Raw genomic sequence first — 18,792 nt, 5'->3', positions numbered from 1 at the left:
CACTGTATTTACTATGGTTATACTACTTATTATGAATTGTCCTGTTATTTTAATGCATAGTAATAGTATCCATCACCGTAGTATTTGGGAAATTAATGTGCCACCCCAAAGATCTAATTCTAAGTGCCCATAATAGAATCGGGGTTATTCAAGGGGCACCCCTGTCTGAATGCGACTGCACGGGGTAGTTGTGGGCAGAATCTAGCCCCCGATCTCTGCCTGAATGAATGAAAATGGCTTGCAGAAGTTGGTATCAAGCACCCGCACGTGTTTGCTTGTGCAATGAACCCCCGCGTGGATTTGAACTCGCCAGCCCTCCGCGGGAATGGGGTGGTGGAACTGGGAAGGATCGCACTGAATGGAGAAGTTCAGAAGCCTCTTGGCCGCTCTTGCAGCCGCCGTGCACCTGCTTGCAGTAGCCCCTTCCCCCTCCCAGACCCAGCACAGAGGAGCCCGATGAGGCAAATCCCGCCTCCCCCCCGCGGGGGGTGGGGGGGACGCTAGCGGGGTGTCGAATCTCTGCAGCAAACGAGACCGTTCAGGCGGGACTGAATCGCGGGTCCCCACTCCAGCCCTTGCCCGCATTCATCATTCTCACCAGCAGCAGCGCTGGGCACCGAGAGAATCTGCTGCCACCCAGCAGAGCCCGAGCAGCCAAACCACCCCCCCCCCCGCCTCCTCCCTACTCAGACACACACACGCACACCCCCCCTTCCCTCCATACACTCACACTCTCCCAACACGTGCACGTCCAGGCTGTTACAACTTGCTCTCCAGCAGGAGCTACACACTTGCACTCGGGTGAAAATAAATGGGTCTGTGGCACAATACTAAACCCCTCCACTTCCTCAACAAATGCCTATTAGTGCCTAAAATCACAATCGCATCGAGTTCACGACTAATTGGCCAACGCTCTCCTACTCCAAAAGGAAACTTCTGCCTAATTTCACCGGTGAACGGTTTTATACTTTCCAAGCATTTTTTAAAACTACTGCAGGTAAAATCCATGATTTGGGTGAACATAATTGCAAAGCTGCCTGCACACAAACTAACACCCTCGCCGCCCTTGAATTGATGCAATGGATATTTTGGACATGTGAGTGACAGATACCGGCCATGGCCACCCCTCCCCCCGTCTATAGGTCTATATCTAAAAGGACCTGCGCTCTGCCATTGCCATCTGTCTACCAAGTTGATACCATGCTTTTTACTTTTCAACTCGGCTGATACAGCATTGATTAATTCAGGGTAACCCCCTTCCCACTCTCCTTTAAAAAAAAAAAAAACCAACTACAGCCAGGTCAAATGCATATACAAAAATGCATATACAATAAAAAAAAATCTACGTGCAAAACTGTGTTAATTTAGCTGGTGCACCTTGAAAGCTGCAAGAGCCTTATTTGCCACTGCAAAGTCTGCAGCAAAATGAAAACCAGCTAGCACAACACTCCCTACATCCCATCGTTTCTCAAAGCTGCAAAATAATCATCTATTTCCTCCTCCCACCGCCCCCTCCCTCCCCAGCAATGCACAAGTTGCTTGTGGGATAGTGAAGCTGCAACTCAACTGCCTCCTCTCGCTCCATATCAAGAAGCAAATCTTTTGGCGCCATATTAATGACGTACTATATTATTTCCACTCGGCAGCGACCTTCGGCATTAAATTGCTCTCTAGCTGCTTCTGGAGAACTCCAAAGCAAAGCAACAAAAACCCATCAAATATGGCTGTGCTGGCTGCTCCCCCTGCTCACTCTGCGGCGGCGGCGGCGAGGAGGAAAGTCAGAATCTGGACACAGTTACCTGCTGCTGCTGCCGCCGCGATGGTTGCCAGTGAGGCTGGAGTTTCTCTGCGCGAAGGGGTCTGTGCTGCCTCATGAGTTCAGACAAGCACGGGAAAGTGGGAGCAGATTGTGGCTCCCTTCACTCTCTCTCTCTCTCACACACACACAGACTGACGTTTTTACTTGTTATGGAGGAAGGACTCTGTGAATCAAACTCATTTCTGGGTCACTGCTGCCACAGGGGGGAGCTACTTTAATCCCCTGCCAAAACTAGAAGGAGAGAGAGAGAGCAGAGAGGGGAAAAAAACAGGGTGGGGAAGAGAAGAGGAGAGGAGAGACTACAACACTTAGGAACTGTCTGATTTAACTCTTCACAGCCCTCACTGGAGAGGTCGTGCTCCATTTACAATTGCAAGGAGACGCCTTCATTTTTGAATGGATTTTACTGAAGTATCTCCCTCTTGTGATGAAGAATATTTTGCACTGAAATGTTTCCAGTAGAACTCACCCGTTGCTTGAAGTCATACTCATTCAAAATTGTCACTCACTGCTTGAGAGCAGCCCTGTATTCCATTCCTACTGTCTGGAAATTATTTATGCATGTTTGCACAAGGTATTGCTACTGTTATTTTTAATGTGTACTCATGAACACTTTTTTCCAAATATCTCAAAATATTTCACAACTGTTAATTTATTAATGCCTCACACCATTCAAGCCCCATGGCCAGGGCTCTATTTTTTAAAGGGGAAACCAAGGCAGAGAGGTTAAATAACTTGCCCAAGTTCATACAGTGAGTAATAGTCACAGCAAGGATTAGAAATGACTTCTGATTCTCAGTCCCCCACTCTAACCCTTCTGCTTCTCAAACTTTTCCATTGCAGACTGGGGAGAGAAGGGTGAAAATAGGGCCAAAATGTCTTGATGCTCAAATTTAGTTATTTTTAAATACAATTTAGAAAAAAATTTATTCTGAATCGGTATCAAATTATTTTTTCATTATGAAAAAGAGGGCATTTAAATGGAGAACACGGAACAGTTTTTAGTATAAAATGCTTTTCCTCGGTCCGTTAATTCATTTTCCCTGGGAAAACAGTGGACTCTCTTCATTTACACAGAGTTCCTGGGTATAGCCAGGAAAGAATAATGCTATAGAGAACATGTATTATAATCTCAAATACAGAAATAAAGCTGTCTGTGGAAAGTAATTCCAAAGACAGTAAACACAATTACAAAATATATATATAATTACAAATTAATGCAGCTCCCCAGGGCAATACTTTTACCCTGTGTGCCAGAATGTCACACCTTAGTTCAGCAAAGGATTTGCTCTGCTATTCATCGACAATTTATCCAAGCACATCATACATCTACCCACCCATCCACCTACGGAACTGGACTCATTGTTACACTTTCTGAAATACACACAACTACAAAAATATCCTCTTTTTTTGTTAATATGTTTTCACTGTGAAAACAAAACAAAAAATAAAGTTTTTATTTGTATATTTATTTCCTCCCCAGAAAAGCAGCCTTAGCAGTCTTCAGGTTTGGGAGTCTAGAATGGGGCTTTCTTCCCCCAGCTTTTTATTTACATGTGTAGTTTAGCTTCATTCACATACCAATGTAAATCTATTATCTAACTTTATTATCCCAGGCCTACCTTAAGGCCCAATTCTGCCAACATTTACTCAGGAGAATAATGTCATAACTGCACCCGTATCCCACTGATATAATTTAGGCTACTTGCATGCATAAAGTTACTCTCCTGAGAGTCTGCAGAATCAGTGCCAGTTGTCACTCATGTAACACCCTCACACAACGGTGACTGCCTGTAGGAAATGTAATACTTTCCTGTTTGATAAACTCTTCCCCCATTACCACATCAACCACTCTCTCTCTCCCAAAACAAACAGACAGAAACCATACAACATAGCTTTTCATAACCCAATAAGAAAGATTTCATTAATTTCACTAGGGGCTTTGTTACTGTCAGTCTATATTACACAAAAGGTGCTTAGATACTGTGGTGATGGGCAGTAGTATAAAACCCTATGATTGATCAATCAATAGACAAACTATAACAACATTATTTTAAAATCACGTAATCCAACCAGATCCCATCTTCCTGACCCCTTTCAAAGTAAGAGTAGAAAATTTGACTTTGTGATCACTCTGAGCAAGTATTCTGCCTTCTGTTGAAGAAGAATAAAACCATCCTGCCTCATTCTCCTTGGATTTCTGGTTGCTTTGTCCCCTTTCTTAGTTCATTGCCTTTTTATGTAAAACAAAAATATAACAATGAATATCTAAATTCTGACTTGCATATTAGGAGTCATTAGCACTTACCTTGGTGTTGTACAGAAGGTCATATGTCTAGGAACAAAGAGTGTAGGCAGTGCTTACAGGATCACGGACTATATCCTGGAAAGCAGTGACTGAAAAGAACTTAGAAGTCATTGTAGAAACCCAACTGAACATGAGCTCCCAGTATGATGCTGTGGTAAAAAGGATTAACACAATCTTTGGATATATAAACAGGGGAATACTAAGTAGAAATATATGGCATTGATGAAACAGTACTAGTGTCCACACTTTAAGAAGTATGTTGAAAAATTAGAGAAAGATTTGTAAGAAGTTACAAGCATGACGTGTGGTGTGGAAAACACATTACAGTGATGGATTTAGGACTTGTCTGTACACAAGCTGTACCACTTCACCTATACTGGTGCAAAGGTGTTTTATAACCCAGTACAGCTATTCTCCCACAGGAAGGTAAATAAGCTATGCCAGTGTAAGGCACACTTGGGGTTGTACCCATATAACTATTTTTGGTAAAAAATAAATTTAAAAAAAATCACGCCCTCGCCAAAATAATTATGCTGATACAAAGTCTACTTATCAAAGAGGGGTTAAGAAGTAATAAAATAAGAGACAGATATAATAGAGCCCTCTATTATCTTTCAGTCCACTATTGAGCAGTTCTCCAGGTTATAGGTAAAATCCTACTCCTACTGAAGTCATTAGCAATTTTGTCATTGACTTCAATGGGGATAAGATTTCACCCTCTCTCTTTTATAGGGCATATCCACAATCAGGAGATTAATTAATATCTTGTTTTAATAAAATTTCTCAGGCACAATAACACTCAAGGCCTCTCTCTTCCTTCTGTGTAATAATAATGTATAATTACTACTTATTTCTATCCAAGTAGTACCCAGAGAATACAGTTAGCATCGGGTCCATTTTGCTAGGCTCTATACAAACAAGTAAGAAGACATGGCCCCTGCCCCAAAGTGTACATCGAGTGTATTCCATACTTATTAAAATTGCATCTAAACTATTCAAATCTATGAGTATTTTATACAGTTGCTTCATTCATCCCACTTCACACCATGTACTGTTGTTTCTGAGCTGAAACAAGGCCAGGAAGAAAAAATACGGCTTTTCTCCATATTTCTGTTATAATTTTAAGGGGAGATGTAATGCTGCAGCAGCATCTGCTAAAACCTTTTCACCATCTATTTTTCCTATTGCGTTTCATTCTTTATTTGATAACACCAGTTATTCCTTTTATGCTTGACATCCTTCATGTTAGTCCCTGCAGAGTCTTGTCCTATGAAAGTGAAAGCAGAGCTAATGAACTTGAGTTCCCCCCACCACTGTTTAATGCAGTCACAGTACCACTTACAACTCTAATCCATCCTTTTGCTCTTTTAGCCTCAATTTATAAAGACCATTTTCCCCTTCCCATTCCTTTCTCGCTAAGATTAGAAACTTGAAGGGAAGAACAAAATGCTGACCCAGCATCTGATCTTCAGGAGTAAGGATTCCAGCAGAGCTCTCGCATCTGCTATTTAAGAGATGGGATATGTATACAGTATATAGATAAGATATAAGACAATTGGGCCAGAACCTGTTTGCCTAACATGAACAGTCCTTTGGACTTCAATTCAACTACTCAAATAAGTACGATGAATAAGATTTTGCCATATATAGATATAAATATATTGTACCCATAAACTGTATATTGTTATATTTTAATACTTTTAAATATGGCAAAGCACAAAATGTTCTCATCTGTTCTCTTGTCCTGCACCAAGAAAGAGAGCAGAGCTTCCTTACCACCTCTCATGCAACTGTCACAAATACTTGACAAATACATAAGGGCCAGATTGTGTCTGGCCTTGCAGAGGTGCACAAGAGGCAAGAGATGGTCTAAGGAGCCTTCCCGACCCCTTCTTTGTTCTGATGCAGGGATCTATCTCAGCATGGCTTGAGGATAACAGATACTAGGCTAGCATAGGCAGTGACAGTAATGTTTCCAAAGAGGACAGGCTGCGGGTGGGGCTGGCCATGGAGCAGAGAGGAGTGCATACTGTGTTCTGAAAATGGGTAGTAAATCTCCTGCTGCAGCATTTGCTCCCTGCAGCCCATGGAAGAATTCTGGATCTTCCTCAGCCACTTGGCTCCCTCGCACACCTCTAAAATAGGTATGGACCTTAAAGGCACAATCTAGGCCTTAAAGGTACAGACATAATTCTGTCTAATCCTATCTATCTGTCCGCTGTCTTTTACTGAACACATCAGTGTGGTATCCAAGCAGCTCACAAAATTATAAAGAGTGCACATATGGTTCCCTCTTTCTTCCCCTCTGTCCCTATGTGCAGGGACTGCATTTCAGGCAAGGGGGTGGGATGTGGTTATGAGAAGACTGGATTGAAGAAGTGGGGTTTTGCATTTTGCTCTGCAGCTGAGGTCATCCTGATGTCTTCTGAGAGTGAGTCCCAGATTCATGGGTAAGTCTCAGAGAAAGCTCTTTCTGTTGCACTCAGGAGTCTCATTCTTGTGGTTAACAGTTCCTTTATTCTAATGGAATGTAGCTGTCATGGGAGTAGGGTGAGCACCTGTCCCAAATTGGGCAGGATAGTCCCGAAATGCAGAGTTCAAGTCCCAGTCCCAAGCAAAATGACTCCAGTACAGCATTTGTCCCAGATTCTCTAAGGCGCCACTCTGCGCCTGCCTCAGGCTCAGGGGTGGTGCCAGCCTCTTCTTAGTGGGGCAGGGCTGAAGTGGGTGTCCTGGGGGAGCAGGGCACATGCCGGGGGATGCTCTCTGGTACCCCAGCATCTTGCCCATGTCAGCTGGAGGGTCTGGGGCTTCCCGCAGCTGCCCAGGCTTCCTTGGCAGCTCTTACCACAGCCTAGCTCCAACTCCCAGCCTGGCCAAGAGGCAGGGCCTTGGGGGGAATGAGGAGCAGCAGGGGGCAGGGGATCAGGGGAAGAGGAGGGGCAAGGGGTAGGACCACAGGGGAGCCTCCTGCATGTGTCCTGCTTTTTCCTTCTGAAAAGGTGGTCACCCTTCATGGGAGGTCATTATCTCACAGCGCATGACAGTTCCCCAGGTAAGCAGAACCAATGCTGTGGAGACCTTTGAATGAGGAATGAAGCCTTGAATTTAACCCAGTATTCAACAGGGAGCCAATGAAAAGAATAGAGGACTGGGGTAGTTTGTGCTCAGTGGCCTATACTGTGGAGCAGACAGGCTGCTGTGTTCTGATTAATTAAGTATCATGACAGCCCTGTGAAGTAGAGATTATAATACTCATTTTACTGGTAAGCAGGGGCATATAGAAGTGAAGTCACTTGCACAAGTCACACAGTAAGTCAATGGTGAAACCAGAAGTCATGCCTATCAGTCCAGATCTCTAACCACTAAACTATACTCCTCTCTTATCCTGTTATATACTACACAATATAATACAATTTATGCATCTATGGCACCTTTCATGCAAACATCTTAAGCTGCTTTTACAAGTAAAATTTAGTCATTAAGGAAAATGGGTACATATTCATCTTAATTTTAAGTGGACAGGGAAAAGGCTAGGCAAATATCCAAAGGTAACAAATTCCAAAATCTAGAAGCACAGCTATTAAAAACACCAATTGCCAAATGATTTCAATTTAAAAGTAGGGGCTGACAGGAAATGAGCAGAACAAGAACCTCAAGGGAACTACTAAGCAGGGAGTTAAATTGTAGGTCTCTGAGGTAGGTAGGATGAAATTGATGCACCTTTAAAGTCAACAGTATGCTTTTGTACATGATGAGAGATTTGACTGGCAAGTAAGGCAGTTTCTCAAGCATAGGTAGGATGGGCTACAAGAACCTCATACAAATGAGAACTCTTCAGCCACAAGATTCAGTCCTAGTCAAAGTAAATATATGCTCCTATCTGCAAGCTCATCAAGCAATACATTAAGCTATCTAGTCTAGCTTAACTTCAACTGCAGTATTAAACTGTGTTCATGCAGACTGCAATCTTGCAGTGAAAGATATGTTACAATGAGATCAATATAATGGTTCAAAAGAATCTAAAGCCACTCTTCCAATTACAGATGGCACAAAAAAATGGGTTATGATAACATTGCTAAATATAGTACAGTGGTGGTAGGGATAGGGAGGAATTGAGTCAATAAAAATCCAGCGTTGAAGTAATTTAACTTTTACAAGTCTATCAATTTCAACTTGGGATGTTTAAGACTAAGAGTTAGAAGGATCAAACTGAAGAAGACTGACTGCTAGGCTGCACCAGCAATTTTGGGAATTTTTCTGGAAAGAGCAGAAACCTTGGATGGAGCATCCCATGTTGTCCTTCTTTAAGTTCCACTTGGTGTTTTATGGAAGTGCCCTTAAGCTAGTTCTACTTGTGATCTCTCCTTGCAGTCTCTTCCAAATCCCATGATTCACCCAAAGTTCAGTGAAGTTTAAACTGAGGCCAGACCAGGAAAAGTGACGCCTCTGACAGTGTCTAAAAGATCACAAGTTTTTCATTTTGAGTTAGAAAATTAAGGGGAGTTCATGCTATTAAAACTGAATTAATAGAGAAAATAACTTAAGTAAGTGCTCTAGGAAGGAGCTTCCAAAGTGTGGGGTTTCCCAATGGGGCAGAGTACAGCTGTCCTTTCTGCACTTGTGCCATCACTGCCCCGTCACAGAAAGGTGCACAAGAAATAATCTGCATTAGCCAAATAGTACAGACGTGGTAAGAGTCCTGAGTATACAGACCTATGACCAATTCTTCCTGTGCATTACCACAACTCCAGCAAGGATTGTAAAGTAAAGGTAAAGTCCACTCATGATACTAATGACGAATAACACTTGAAACCAGATTATGACAATTGGAAAAAAGATACAGTACATAACGTCACCGGGAAACAATTAGGCAGTAAATAGAGAGAAGGACAGAGGAGAAATTTCACTCACAAAAGAAATATTCCCCACTTCAGCTTGTATATCATCAGCTACCAATACTCTAATCCTCTTGTGGGGATGTTAATGATCCGTTAATAAAGGGGAGAAATCTGCCTGAATATTCAAAAGGTCCTCTCTTGCTCCCATAGAAAACAACAACAAAATTCCCATTAACTTCAATAAGTCTATAGTTTAGCAGCTGTTCTAGATCAAATATTCATAAATTCCAACTCCATTTTACCCAGATGCTAGGTAACTGGGGTCAGAAGAAGCTCTCTTTTTACAGAGGAGTAAGTGTTGGTGTATAAACAGTCTGCTGCACAATTATTTTCAATTGTTGAATGTTTACACAGAGCAGAAATAGCTGAGGAAACAAATCTCTAACTCCAAATAGAGTGCAACAAGAACATTGGTTAGCTTTATAACATACAGTGGGTTTCATTACACAAATGATCAGATTAATAAATTTTAATCAGCCTCATAAAAAATAAAGGGATAATCAAACTGTCCTATGAACTTAATTCTTGCTATTTTGTAAGGCATTCAGGGGGTTATCATTTCAGCCAGGCCTCTACCTGCCCTGAACTTGTGCTCTCACAAAACTATGTTCATATACTTATGCCTACACTTTGCTAATAGTCCTAACACACACATGCACTCGTTAAGTAGTCTAACACCTGCATGTGTACAAATCTCCGATTAAAACAAACTGGCTCCAGTTTTGTGAGTGCAAATTCTAACACTTGGGTTTAGGTGTTGGACTGTTTAAGAGATAAGGACAAGTATTAGAACATGTAATGTAGTCACCAATCCATTCCATTGCTTAATCTGGCCAAGACTAAGACCAAATACTGCAAAAATTTACATCCACTTTTAACTCCAAGATTGGGACCTTACACAGCCCCCATGTGGTAACACCATGAAGCACAAGTTGTCTTCTCAATCTGCAAGCCAGTGAGCGCAGGAACTACAGGTTCTGTGTGTGCCCAGCAGCTCCAGAATAAATCACCTTTGTGTTGTCCTGTCTTCTCTTTTCTTACAGATATTTAGTCCTGCAAAGTGCAGCCACAAGTATATGTGTGTGAAATTTTGTACTAGCACAAGTTAAATCCAAAGCATGAAAATTCAGTCCTCAAAAAAAGAAAAGTAAAATGCTATTAAAAAAGAAGCTTAATTAGACTGTGTAACTGAACACAACTATTTGACATTACAATTCAGGTCAATGGTATTTTACTAACATTTTGCCAAGTCCTGAAGACCTTATTCAGTTCTTTCTCAGGCAAAAGTCTAGTGTGACTGAGGTCTGAATGAGAATTTTAGGATTTGACCCAATGGTTGTATGTAATAACCAGAATAATTGCCGTATGTGTTAAATATGTGATGTATTGTTGATGTCTGGAATAATACAGTATGTGTTTTTGAATGGTTTTTTTTTGGCCCTTTATGATGAAAATACATATTTTTAAAAGAAAGATGCTTAAGGATTTTCATGTAACAGCAAATAAAATAAAAATAATCATAATTAATGATGTCCACTTATATAGCACCTTTCATCTGAACATCTTAAATCAATTTACAGACATTAAGTAAGCAAGTCTCCCAATATCCTTGTCAGATTGGAGACTAGTATTCTATCCATTTCACAAATGGAGAAATTGAGGCACAGATATTAAGGGATTTAATAAGGCAAAGATGAGACCCCAGATACCTTAACTCCCAGTCCTAATCTCTAGCCACAAAATTATACATCCTTTTCCTTCTATGCTATTAAAACAACAACAGCAGCAGCAGCAACAAACTACGCATGCAGTTACCAAACTGTTAACAATGTAATTCTGTACTGCATGTCTAAAATGGAATCTGTATTGCAGTTTCAGGAAAAAAAGAGCCCTTCATAAACTAATGGTCACCTGCACTCAAGCAGACCTGAGGAATGATTTCTTCAAATGTTTCATTTAAGAGAGTATTACAGTGAGTGTTTCAGAGGTGACATGGTCTTTGCATTTAAACCTATGCAAAGGAAGAAACTCAAACAGCTGCCTGGTAAATTCTCAGTGCAGATGAAGGAAATGTTCAAGATGTAGATGGCCTTGGAGTCATTTCATACCATTCATAACAGTAATTCTGAAATTATATCACAAAAACATCAGACAGAGCTGATTACTTATTAGAAGGTGCGGCTTCTCTGCTGTTGTTCCAAACCCAGGGCTTCAAAAGATACGTTTAATAATGTACATAAGGAATGATGAAGACTTGGAAATTAAATTGTTACTCTGGCTCCTGTGAACTTTGATTCAAGTAAGCAAAAAAAGAAAAATCTGCTCTGCCTGTGCTGACAGATTTTGGTACTGGGTAAACATCTGTTTCTTCAGCTGAAATGCCTAAAGCCACACAATTACAAAAGTACCAACCTTTTGCTTCCTATGGTGAACATCTTTAAACACTGGGTATTTTCCATCTGAAATAGTTACATTTACTGGGGTATCTGAGGCAGGTCCTATTCTAAGTGTAGGAGATATTACAAGTGCCACAATAAAGGTGGGCACTGGTGTATGGTAATTGATTTTTAAATGTGTCAACTGTATTGGTATTTGTAATTCTCCCCTATGTCTCCAATGGGAAAATTTTGCTGCTGCTGCTGCAAAGGAATGCAAAGAGGAGGCCGGGAGTGGAACAAATTCTGCAGTGAGGATGTGTGTCCTTCAGTAAATATCCAGGGGAGAGTTCAATGCTATGCTTCTGAAATATTCAGCCCCACCAGAAGAAGCACCAGCAGGGAGCTAGGCATAAGTACAGAGCCTGCCAGCTCTTTCCCATTGGACCATACTCCAGCTTCCTCAGGGCATTAGGCCCAGTGGCTCTCATCCTGACCACACTCACTCCACATGTAGAAGAGGAGCCTCCAGAAGATGTTTTCAGGGTGGTCTTTAAAAGCCCAGACCTCCCAGAAGGCATGCATGCACTATGATTAACAGCAGCACCAGCAGGTTCTTTTGAACCCAATGTCGACTCTTCCTGGACTCTGGCATCTGCACATCAATTATCCTGACAGAATGGCTATTCAACCATTCCATGACCCAAGGGAAGTAGTCTTCAACCCCGCTTCCTGCACATCTCCTGAAGCTGTACCTTGGGCCGAAGATTTGGCCCTAACTGTATATAATTTAATTGTATTCCATACGTTTCAAAGACCATGTATTTCAAAGTGCTTTACAACGTAATACTGGTATTTCCAATTATTGTCTTGAAAAATACTGCCATTTGTTTGTGTTCAGCAATAACTGACACACACAGTCTTGGCTACCAAGCATTAGATTGCCAGCAGGCATCCCTGATTTCAGCCATGGAAGAAGTAAGCGGGAATTGAGGCCACCCACACTTTTGCAGGAGGCAGTTAGCAATTTGCACAATCAGGCCCAGAAACCAAATTCGCAATTGCACACTCCCTTAGTCATTCTGTGTGAACAAATGTTGGTTTCTGGAGTATGCAGACAGAAATATTGTCCCACTAAAGGATCCCAATAACCAACCACATCCCTTTCATAATGTGATCATCAGGTCTTCATTTAGCTTGTCTGCTCTGCTACATAGCTAGTTAACATCTTTAATCCTTTTTATGGTTGTTGCAGACAAGTTCGTATAAAGAGTTTTACATTTTGTCTGGAAAACTTGTGCAATTGTTCAAGGAAGAAAGCCATAGATCAAGTCCCAAGCAACAAATAATAATTAAAATAAACACACTCTAGCTACAAAACAATGGTTAGGAAATGCATAAGCCTATTAAGAGAAATTATGATTGTTTTCAAGGTAAAAGGCATTAATATTGGTCTTGTTTTTAAAGTTTCCTAGATTCAACTACACTTTGTAAGCGTCCATTAAAATAAAAACAGGGACTAAAATCCTATCCTTATTGAAGTCAATGACATTTGAGTCATCTTTAGTCTATACAGCAGTAACAATTTAAATTATACTTTACAGGGGATATACTACACTACACCAGTTATAGTCTCATAACAGAAAGTATACCCAGACTTATTTAACTTCTGTTCAAATTTAGGTCCATATCCTGCAAACATTTAAAGGAGTAAAGTTACTTTTGTGTATTTAGTGGACTGAGCCTTTATTCTACTGCCTCCTTTCCTGCATTGCTATGGATTAAAAGGTACTGCGAAGGCCCCAGTTTAGCAAGGCACAATCTTCAGCATATGTATATCTTTCAGCACATATACTCCCATTGAAAAGCAGTTGAACAACATTTTTTTTTAAAACTTGTTTTAAAAACTATTAATGAAAAGATGGTCCCTTTTAAACGCTCTGGTTAGTGAAGAAGCTTTATTGTCCTCGGTGTGTATTGCCTGGAGATTGTTACACCTCACCCTGTTCAATCACTCAGAATATAGCTTTCATACAAGCCTTTGTATAAACTAATCATAAATTTGGTTTATTTTATATTTTTCTATGAAAAACAACAATGTATTTTATATTCTTTTGTCATTGAAAGATACTAGCAAAGTCAAAAAAAGTCAAAGTATGGCAGAAAATAAAAAGGAGGACGGTCATATTATGCAAACATCCTGGAATCAGCAACCCAAGGTGCATTGCATGACAACATAAAAGAAGAAAACCAACCCCTTCTGCAAAGCAGTTCATTTTTATGTATCAAGATAAACCATATGACCATGTGATCTTGCCTTTGGGAAAGCAATAGGAACTGGCTTGAGTCTACCAGCCAGCCCTAAGAAGCCTAATTAGCAATAGCACCTTGATGTAAAAGCCTTTGCTTTTCATCCCATGTGTTTTTAAGTAATTATTTACTTCCAAGTATGAATACAGGAGGAATGTTTGCCCTGGGACATTCTTTTTTTCTACACTAAATTGTATTTTCTGAAGGAATTTGTAAAACTGTTTCTTTACCTTTTTAGGGAGAAAAATTAAATGGTGACTACAGAACACATTAGGCTAACACCTAAGCAGGTGAAAACTCTGCATGCATGAGAAGAAAATAAAGAAAACAGCATTTTGCAGTGAAATTCCTTGTATTGAATTACTAAAGAGTCACATAGCCTTCTACACCTAGTCTTTACATCAGTTTGAGTGCTAGCCGACTGGAAAGTTAGGATGCCAAAAGTTGCCTTGTCAAAACCACTAATTTATTTAATGCATTCCACTTATTGATTTTTTCCCCATTATTCACCTAGTTCTGTAAACTGGGAGAATAATTAGCAGGTACATACAAATTTTCCAAATTTTCCTGGTCGAATATTTATAAAGAATTTAGTTCATTTTCCCAGCTCTGAACTAGACCATTATACATCACCATATTTACAAGAAAAGCAAAGCCTTACCAATTTTAGTTTGTGTACGTCTCACCTTTTTAAAAGAGCAAAAATAAAGAACAGGGAAGAAACATGTTCAGTGCAGCTTTATGCTTCACTCCCTTTTCTGGGAACAGCACAGGCATTTCGTGGATGGGACCAACACAAGCCATTTCCAAGTCAAGTCTTTGCTTTTTATTTTTTAACCCTGGTGAGTGGTGCCAATGTGTTTGACTTACATTTTCCCAGGATTCAGTCATTTTGCAGTGTTGCAGATACAGGGATTCTTTTGTTTTTGGATAGCATTCAAAATATTGCAGGCATTAGTAGAAACAGATTATAATAATAATATATTTTCTGAAAGGTGAAATGTACAGGCATATTGCCCTGATTAACAGGGACAGCAAACCACAAGAATTTCCTCAGGAGGAAAATTTGCACAAGGAGCTAGTAAGCAGTTTCTCATTTTTTCTTGACTTAAGTCACAGCACTGTTATCACTTTAGACCAGATATCACTAATAACCCTGCTGCCTGTACTTCTGAGAAATTGACTCTAAAATAGTTCAAGGAAAACCAACTAGGAAGCTGCACAGCAATGCCTTCTCAGTCTTAGGCCTAATTTTCAAAGTGGCCTCAACCCACTTAAATTTGCACTTAAGTTGTGTATCCAAAATCCAGCATTTACATGTGCAATTGGGTAGCTGGACATCTAGCTACTCAACCTGGAAACACAAAATTGTTGGGGCAAATTTGGGCCCTGCTCCTGCAAAATTCTTAGACATGTGCTTAACTGTTCTCATGTGAATAGTCCCATGGCCTTCAGTGAGACCACTCATATAAGTAAAGTGGTTTGGAGGGGTTTAGGGGACACTTAAAAGTTTCTCAACTACCATAAATCATTGTGAAAAGTATGTCCTATGTAGTTGCTAGGTAGGTTGTGGCTTAAATGAGTTCAGTCAGTTGAGGCTGCTATCATTGAAAGAGTATGAAAGAAATTTTGCTAAACAACTCTTACTGAAATGTTATATGGAGAAGAAGACCTAAGCTTCAATATTGCAGCTGGATTCCTATGGGCAGGACTGTGTGCCTGTGTTGGAGCCCCACTGACAGCCCCACTGACAGCTCTATTTGTGATTATAAAACTATATCCAAATCCATCTTGCACCAAGACTGCTCTAGTTCCTACAGAAGTGGGTTTTTTGGCTTGATACTGCAAAACACTGAGATGCTGTGCTCCAAGCTATTGAAATCAATGGGCCTTAAGGGCCCTCAGCACTTCGTAAGAGGCATTAACGCCTTGCTGGATCAGGCCCAAGGCTTAAGATCAGCCAGAACTGTCCAGCGGGATCCCCAGAGTGCCCCGTGGGGCTGAAGCCCCGAGCCATCCCATCACCCCATTGAGCTGAAGCCCTGGGCACCAGTGCCTCCTCCCTTGGGGTTAAAGCCCCGAGACCCCAGCCTCGCAGCTAAAGGGGCAGTGTGGGGAGTTCCGGGAAATAGTCTCTGAGAATTTAAGCCCAGATCAGGCTCTTCATCACTAAACCATACAGTGACATGGAAGTAATTCAGTATAATTATTCAGCCCACAAAGACTCTTATTGTTTCTAATAAAACTTTCATTGAATTACTTGCATACATTAAAAAATGAAACAAAAGGATGCACAGAATACTGCTGGGGCAATGAATGGATATGCCATCTTGCATTGCTTCACTCCCTTCTCAACTCAAGAGAGAGAGAGAGTCTGTCCAATTATCTTTTCTTTTTGGGACAGACAGACTTTTAAAAGGCAGTGAAGGGCCTGATCCTGCAAACGTACACTCAGTCGGAAGTCTAAGGGATGATTACTACTATAGTGAAGTAAATGGGGCTATTTTCTCCTCCCCTGCATCTCATGGAGATTCCTTTATGTTGTTCCTTAGAGTAGCAGCAGCCACACAGGCTGGTGCCATTTGGTCTCTTCTGGCGGCAAGGAGGACAAGAAAGTTATCCTGTGGCCTCTGGCAGGGGAATGGTTGGTTGAGTAGATGCCCTCTTGCTCAATGACCTTTTGGGGGACAGATCTTGATGTGGATGGGTTTCCCACCAACTGTTGGAGGTCTCATCCACCTACTCAGCGTGTGAATTTCCCTGGCTGGTGGTTTTGTAAACGTACAATTACAGTTTCTTTGCATTTGTGTTTTCTAAAGTATAGTTATTGCAATATTTGTTGAGGGGTTGGGGTGGGCAACCACCATAGAAATGGGCAACCATAGAAAGAAGTGGTTTTGGGGTTGTTTTTAGGAATGAAAATTCAGATACATGAGTTATAAGGGCATCAAAATCAATCCAAGTGTAGATGGGCTGATCAGAGTTATTCCAACAAATGGAGAGTAATAATGCCTGCAGTATGCCTGATGTTCTTTTAAATTATTAAACTTCACAATTTACAGTGAAAAAAAGTCAACATTTTTTTTAAAATTCTCAAAATTTCTAGGATACCCATGGATGAAAGGCAAGTCAGTTCAGGCCTGCATAAATATAAAAAATAGCATCACTGTACTCCAAGGATCTGCTTCCTTAATACACACACAGTCGTACCTGCTCACTCCAGTGACAAAAATAAAGTGGGTTGGGGTTTGTTTTAGACTGCTTTTTACTGTTATCTCAGCATAGTCAACACAGCTATGGGAGAGAGAGCTGGATTCCATTTCTTCTTGTACATCATCAACAGAATGTTTGACTAAATTTCAATCATTTACACCAGAAGACAGTGGGGCCATAGGTGCCAACTCTGTGGGTGCTCCAGCTCTGGAACACCCAAGGAAAAAAATTAGCGGGTGCTAAGGATACTCCGGCAGCCACCTGCCCCCCTCCCTGCCTTCCGGCAGCCCCGCTGAGCAATTCCTCCTCCTCTCTCCCAGCACCTCCCGCCCACCACAATCAGCTGTTCCGTGGCATGTAAGAGGTCCTGGGAAGGAGGGGGAGGAGTGGGGATGGAGTGTGCTCGGGGGAGGGGGCAGAAAGAGGTGGGAAATAGGTGGGGCGGGGGGCAGGAAGAGGCAGGGCGGGGTTGGAACCTGTGGGGAAGGGTGGAGTGGGGGCAGGGCCAGCGTAGGGGTGGGGCTTGGAGAAAGGGGTGGAGTTGGGCCTCGGGTGGTGGGGGAGGGTTGAGCACCACCCCAGGTAGAGAAGAAGTTGGTGCCTATGAGTGGGGTTACTTGTACAACAGCTCACCAAACTGAGTAAGGGTTTGCTTACACCACAGAGTAAGTCTAGGTCTGTGGGACCTGGGCTAAGGACTCGGTGTTTCCAAGCCCATGGATGAGCATCCACACTGCACTGTGTAAAGCTTGGTTTTACAGTTGCTGGACCCGGGTCTCACAGCCATGCTAACACATCCGTATTGCACTACACAGACTTTCTCAGTTGGGTCTGTGGCTTGATATTTGTCCACACTGCAGAATGACAGGGCTTGGATTCCAGTCACAGCGGGACTTGGGTTTTGACTGTCCCCGCCAGGGTCCTTGCTGACTTGAATCAGACTAATGTGTGTGGGAACAGAAGTGGGGTTTGGACTCAAACCCAAGTCAGAGCCCAGGTTTAGTGTGCAGTATAGACATACACAAGGGTGGCACAATCTAGGCCCATATGTAGACACCCAAATATTGCAAATAACTTTCACTTTTTTACATCAGGCTTTTCTAACCAATAAGAACATAGTAGTCAACATGAATTCCAGTCTAACTGAAATATAGATACCCTGAAAATTAATTTATTCTTTACTACTGGAATAACTTATTGTGGAAAGCACACACACTGTACCTAAGAATTTGAAATCACAGTTGTTTGCATGCACAAAATTCTGCCAGTGAGGTACTATAGTTAGTAGGTGCAAAATTATGGATGCAGATGTAGAGGTCACTTTTGAAAAATAGGGCCTTAATATTCAGATAGAAGCCATGAGGTTTTCACAAAAGGTAGCAGATCTGTAATTTCCTTACTTTCAAATATTCTGAATATTCAGGTATTTCTCAACCTAATTCAATTATTTTGGAAGTCAATTCTCTTTTTAGCAGACAAGTTCTCCTTAAGTATCTGTCATAAATATAAAGGGAAGGGTAAACCCCTTTGAAATCCCTCCTGGCCAGGGGAAAGCTCCTCTCACCTGTAAAGGGTTAAGAAGCTAAAGGTAACCTCACTGGCACCTGACCAAAATGACCAATGAGGAGACAAGATACTTTCAAAAGCTGGGAGGAGGGAGAGAAACAAAGGGTCTGTGTGTCTGTCTATATTCTGTCTTGGCCGGGGATAGACCAGGAATGGAGTCTTAGAACTTTTAGTAAGTAATCTAGCTAGGTACGTGTTAGATTATGATTTCTTTAAATGGCTGAGAAAAGAACTGTGCTGAATAGAATAACTATTTCTGTCTGTGTATCTTTTTTGTAACTTAAGGTTTTGCCTAGAGGG

At 41.4% G+C, this 18,792-nt stretch overlaps 1 protein-coding gene across 4 annotated transcripts in view; it reads right to left on the bottom strand.

Moving 5' to 3' along the window:
- The window catches only part of JADE1 (jade family PHD finger 1), an 81,130-nt gene extending 66,557 nt beyond the window's left edge, over nt 1-14,573 (bottom strand). Inside the window, exon 1 of one of the 4 annotated variants that reach the window (XM_073341109.2) lies at nt 14,400-14,573. The gene's annotated coding sequence lies outside the window, so the exon portion shown is untranslated. The other 3 variants (XM_073341110.2, XM_073341108.2, XM_073341113.2) reach the window with 3 other exon arrangements.
- Between the last annotated feature and the right edge of the window lie 4,219 nt (nt 14,574-18,792).

Source organism: Lepidochelys kempii, chromosome 4 (genome assembly GCF_965140285.1).
Source record: "Lepidochelys kempii isolate rLepKem1 chromosome 4, rLepKem1.hap1, whole genome shotgun sequence".
NCBI lineage: Eukaryota > Metazoa > Chordata > Testudines > Cheloniidae > Lepidochelys > Lepidochelys kempii.
Note: the sequence above shows the minus strand (reverse complement) of the source record. Positions and strands in the feature narration are given on the sequence as shown.